The following is a 6,000-nucleotide window of genomic DNA, read 5'->3' as shown; positions in this document are numbered from 1 at the left end:
TCTAAGAAAATCCTGAGTTTATATTATATATATTTGTTGCTTTTGCTTAACAAAATTTCGGTTCAATTGATGTTTATTCCATGATGTGTGTGTGGATGTGTGATTCAATTGGTTCTGGTTAAGAAAAACTATTGTTATCTTGCTTTACTGTGTGGTATCAATTGTTTAGGCTTACAAAATTTCGGTACAATTGATGTGTATGTGTGATTCAATTGGTTCCGGTTAAAAAAAAACTATTGTTATCTTGCTTTTGTATGGTATCAATTGTTTAGAATTACAAAATTACGGTGCAATTGCGGTGCTTTTAATGTCTATGTTGTATCAATTTCTTCCGTTGAGGTGAAGAATTATGCAAGTTGATTTATTTTGGTTTGTATGAATTATTTATAGCTAAACGAAATAATTTATGTACGGGATGAGTTGTTTAGTCCAATTCGATTCCGGATAAGAGAAACTAAGTTAATTTTGATCCTAGTTAGACTCACTACAAAAATACTGAGTTTTAGTGGCGCCAAAAAGCCGTGGCAAATGATAAATATTCCGTGGAAAAAGATAACTTGCCACGGTTGGCTTGCCGTAACAAATAAACCAGTGGCTAATTTTATTTTCCACGTAGCTAGCCACGATTTTTCACCCCTTAACTAATGATGTTAGATTATTTACCACGGGTCCCATCGTGGCAAATTATCAGTTGGATGTCACACGTATTTGGGTTTTAGCCACTGCTTTCGCCACGGTTCTCCTGCTCCAAGATCATTTGCCACAGGTTCTGATGGAGCTGTTTAAATGTGCATTTTTGGTTGCTAGCCACTAAGATTACTACTAGCGGAAATAAACAATATTTTTTTACACGACAACCATTCAAAATAAAACATCCATTTATTAAAAAAAACACATACATTCAACAAAAACAAATAAAAACTTAATACTAACGTATTTAGCACCAGATACAAGTTTCAAGAGAAGTTTTTAATTGAATATGGAATAACAAAATACATCAATTATCACTGATGGATTCCTTACTTCCAAAGTTAATTAACATATATCTTTCAATGTAGCCTGGAACTCAATATCTTTCAGTGTAACCTGCAAAATATAAAATCAAATTTGATAACATAAAAATAAAATAAAATGTACTGCAAACACTCGCAGATGCTTAATTTCTCATCTCTTTCAAATATAATGTGTGGTCTAAATTAACCACATCTATTTAGGATGATATAGAATCATAGGCACAACAATTCAACAAACTATATTCTCCCATGTACACCTATGGATTCAAATAAATACGAATATCCACCTATATATATATTCGAGCAAATACACCTAGTTATCCATAAATTCAGTCCTTGGCAGAAAAAAGCAAGGAAATCAGAAGTCTGAATCATGTACACCTAGTTCAAAATTTCCTCATATACAATATCATATATATGTCATCCATTGGTGTATGCAAATATTGAAGATCGTTGGCAACATCTCTGGCTAATGATCATGTAAATGTGTCATGACGGCTAAAATCAAGAATGTGTCGACAATTATCAATATAGTCTATGATTTTAATCCAAAGTCTAACTAAAAAATTATGCCATCGTCTTTCTAATATGTTGCAGCAAGTGGAGTATGTTTATTCTTTTATAAGCAACTATATTCTTATATGTTTAGTCTAATATGTTGCAGCAAGTGGTGTAGAATTATGCACAATCATTTGTACAAATAAAGCAGAAAAGCATTACCTTGGATCTGTGTAGTAGGATCATAATTCTATGGCTCTGAATGTGGGAGGACACTCTACAAAACAAAATAAAATTAAGAAAGCTTATGTATATAGATAATACACTGCCAAAAGTATTTATGGATATGTATATGCGCATACATACCCAACCAACTAGTAGTAGCAATAAGGCATCTATCTGTTCATATATAATATCTCAATATCCACATAAACATTATATATCCACAATTATTAATGTTAGTTGTACCTCTATCACGTGGTTCACAAATGACTTTTTTCTAAGTGAATCATAAGTATCAATCCTTTCTGCCCATAACTCTTTAAGTTCTTCAATCAAAGGTCTCAAGTATACATCAATACCAATCGTTCCCTGGACTACTTGGACCTGGTATCGATAGAGATTAGATGAAGTGAGGTTGTTTTATGCACAACCTTATACGCCCTTCTTTACCATCTCATGTCCTTGGCAGTTTTGGAAGACATAAAAAGAAAACAAAACTGAAGCCTAGGCTTTAACGGGAAATGGCGGAGTATCTTACGAGGAGTATTTTTCTTCTTCCCAGGTCTCATTATCTTCCACCTTGAAGCCCAGCAAGCGTTGCACCTGTCCAATTTTGAGACATCCTTCCAAAATAACATGCCTTAAGAAGCCTGTTAAAATTCAGAACCGACAATCCAAATTTGTCCTTGCAACATCGAAGAAAACTTGAATTAATACCAAATACCACATGACATACATAACATGTACACATTCCAAATGGGAGCAATTAGATATTCAACAAATAATGAGAACCATATAATAAATCCAACTTTAAAGCTTAGGTCATGCCTAGCATGTCTACTAGAAACAACTCACTCATATTCATGGTCCTGCACAATCGTCGGAACATAATTGATACGCATAGCCTGGCTATCATTCCCATAAGCTTGTATCTTATCTTCTAGAGTATGCAAAAGTGGTTTTCTTTATTTAATGATATTTATTAGGGTTGTGTATATACAATGGTGTACGAAGTAAACAATATTGATCAAAGTAGTGCATAGGTACATTTTGTCTTCATAAACAATCTGACTTAATACATGGAATTATAGTACTCATCAAGCTCAATCACTAGAAAACAACTATTTCAACCACCAAGACGTTGTAACTTGCAGTCATTCCAAATGTCTTGGATAGTGGAGTTACTTCAATCCACATCCACAAAATCAGGTGAAAAGCAGAGAATCGGTATTACTTCAACAGAATTAATCAACTAGAAGCAAATAAATCCTAAATCCTAATGACCAGATAATCTTGTTTCACTAATCACCACAGAAGTCCACAATAAAACTAACACAATATCAATATGATTTCAGGAACTGCAATCTAGTATACGAATGAAAAAACTGATCCCTCAACTCTAAACATGTTCAAGAAAAACCAAAATTTCCTTAGATCTGAACTTGTAATATTAATTACCAACCAAACTCAAAACCAAACAGAAATACGTCCGGTGCTGCTGATCTTTCTATCTTCTTAGGAGGACACAAAATTATGAGAAATGAACAAGACGTACAACACAGTACTAGTGCACTTTCCTTTCATGATTAAACCAACTAATTAAGGGGAAAAAACTCTTGAACAAAAGAACTACAAGATCAGTTTCTTTTAGATCTCTTTGTAGAAACATATATAGATCTAAATTTGGTGAGAAAAAGAAGATATTTTCGTGGGATTATAAGATGCGTAAATGAAGTAAAGGAAGAGTGAATACTAATACACAAGAATATATTTGGCCATGACTCTTAAAAAAAAGCCATGGTTTTTTCTTCATTTGTAGAGAGATATCAGACAGAAGCACTTACATAAATTTTTTATGATTAAGACAACAACCTGCCATCAAAAAACTGGATTCATAAGAATGGAGGCCTTAATACACATCCAGATACTTACTGGAAGCAAAATTATTCTCAAGGAATAACCAAAAGTAGTAATTGACTACCCTAGAAAGACATGCATACCAGGTTTTAACTGGAATTTTACAAACTAAAATCAAACATAAGATCTAAAAAAAACTCAAAACACATGACATTCGCACCAGGAAATCAGAGGAACAAGTAATCAAATTTCTTACCAACTTGGGAAGATATAATTTGAGCCAAATCGATGCATATCCTTATTCCAAATCTAACCAAATATCAGAAAATTATTCAAATTAAAGAAGATAAAAACAATGAACCAGTGTACAAAATTGAAGACTGATACACAATTACATTGATTCACACAAAATGAAATACTACTACTTTAAAACCCTGGATTTAGAAAATCAAAACAATAAGACCTAATCCTACACAAACCCCAACTTACTTGAAAGATTGTTTTCTCTTTATAGGCAGTTTCCAAGTATTGATTATTATTTTTTTCATTTTAATAATCATCATCGAAGAAACAGGGTAACAGGGGAGTTGAGGGGGGAACTGGGGAGTTACTTCTGTTAGGTTAAGAACTTTGCGGATTATAATTTAGACACCATTAGCTACGTCACTATATTTTCTAGTGAAAACTACATGGAGATCCATTCTTACACATTTCCCTACTGTGAAACCCATCCCCACAAAATCTCATCGTCGCACCCAAAATCGGCCAACAAATTATTCGCAGGTCCAGAGTTTTCAAAATTCGTTTATTTTCTTTTTTATTTCCCAGTTTAGCCTCAGCTTCAGTTTCAGAGATTTAGATTCAGAGATTCAGTTTCTGAGAGATTGAGAAGGAGATAGAATACGAACGAGAGCTGAGAGATTGAACTATCGATAGCTGAGAAGGAGATGATTGAGATATTCGATTTACTCAGAAAAGATAATTCAAGCTTTAGCCTCACTTGTTCTGATCGAGAGATTGATTATCGAGAATTGTCCTTGATTACCGAGATTCAATTTACTCAGCAAGTTTTAGCCTCACTTGTCCTTGATTACCGAGATTCAATTTACTCAGCAAAGCTTCGGGTTCGTTCGTTTTCATTCCAATCTTGATTCTGATTTTTGCTTAATCTTGATTCGATTCTATGTTTTAGTTTCTGTAAGATTAGGATATATTATTTTAGGTTTTCGAAGCTTAATTTAGTTTTTCGAATCGTTTTTTAGATCTTTTAAGCTTGTTTTTGAATTTTTGTTTATTTTCTAGGTTTTGAATTTGTTACCATCAATGTAGATCTTTTCGATTCAATTTTTTTGTTTCGATTTCATGTTCCGATGTTGATATACCAATTTACTAGGTTTTGCTTCTGTTCTCTTGGATTTTTTATTTGATTTATTTTTCCATTCTTATTTTTGATCTGTTATCTGTTATTGATTTTGATATCCTGTTGATTTCTCATATGATTATGGTTAATGTAGATTGTTTGTTGTTGTTGATTTGATCTTTTAATTTTGAGTAAGAATTTTTGTGAAGCAATATGCAGGATAGATATGTTTTATTTTTTCTCTTTGTGTTTTGCAGGGTGAAAATGCCTGTTGGTAGTGCACTAGCTGTAATTCACTACTTCAGTGAATTCTTAGCACATCCTGTTGATGTCAATACAACTTTGGAGTCTTTGAAGACAACCGTTTGCCAGAAGTGGACTCGTTTATTACCGCATCATGTCAGATTTTCCTTTAATGATGGAAGCAAGTTTGTGCGAGTTGATTCTGATATTCTGCTTCAGTGTTTTGTATCTCGTTGCCACTGTAAAGGTCAGAAGAGTTTTGATTTACTTGTCGAAGTTGGCTGTAATTCTTTAAGAAGTTGTAGTAGAGCTTCAAGTAGTCGTGTAATAGAACCTGAACCCGAACAAGCTATGGTGAATTTCCTTGAAGATGGTTCTGTGCATGTTAACAAGGTTCTTAGGACTGAAGGTTGGGATAAATTACTTGGTGAAGTTGGTAAAGTGTTTTTTGGAGGTGTAGCGGAGGTACGTATTGCAGTAAAGAAGTACGAGTTAAAAGCTGGGCGTGTTCTTGTATATACTAAGAATGAACCTAGCAGGTTCTATGCAAAATGCTCTAAAGAAATCTGCCCTTGGGAGTATAAGGTTTGTGATGTTGATGTTCAAAACACGATGCTTAAGGTTAAGAAGTATGTTAGCAGTCATAGCTATGGTGTTGGATGTGAAAGGCTTTTCCACAGGCTCAGCAGTAAATTTGTTTCTAGTCTGATCAAGGATGAAATTAGGAGTGATCTGAGTTTCAAAGCTTCTGATTTGAAAAAGTTTTTTAAAAGTAGCTACGGGATCAATGTGAAATATTACCAAGCT

At 33.6% G+C, this 6,000-nt stretch overlaps 1 long non-coding RNA gene across 1 annotated transcript; it reads right to left on the bottom strand.

The window, feature by feature from the left end:
- Nucleotides 1-866: 866 nt before the first annotated feature.
- Nucleotides 867-4,219, bottom strand: LOC113303537. Its single transcript, XR_003337575.1, has 6 exons — nt 4,080-4,219; nt 3,847-3,899; nt 2,272-3,605; nt 1,980-2,117; nt 1,734-1,788; nt 867-1,086 (listed from the first exon to the last, which is right to left on the bottom strand). It is a non-coding gene; the product is annotated as an uncharacterized LOC113303537 (long non-coding RNA).
- Nucleotides 4,220-6,000: the final 1,781 nt, after the last annotated feature.

Source organism: Papaver somniferum, chromosome 8, assembly GCF_003573695.1.
Source record: "Papaver somniferum cultivar HN1 chromosome 8, ASM357369v1, whole genome shotgun sequence".
NCBI lineage: Eukaryota > Viridiplantae > Streptophyta > Magnoliopsida > Ranunculales > Papaveraceae > Papaver > Papaver somniferum.
This window is presented reverse-complemented; position numbering and strand designations above follow the sequence as displayed.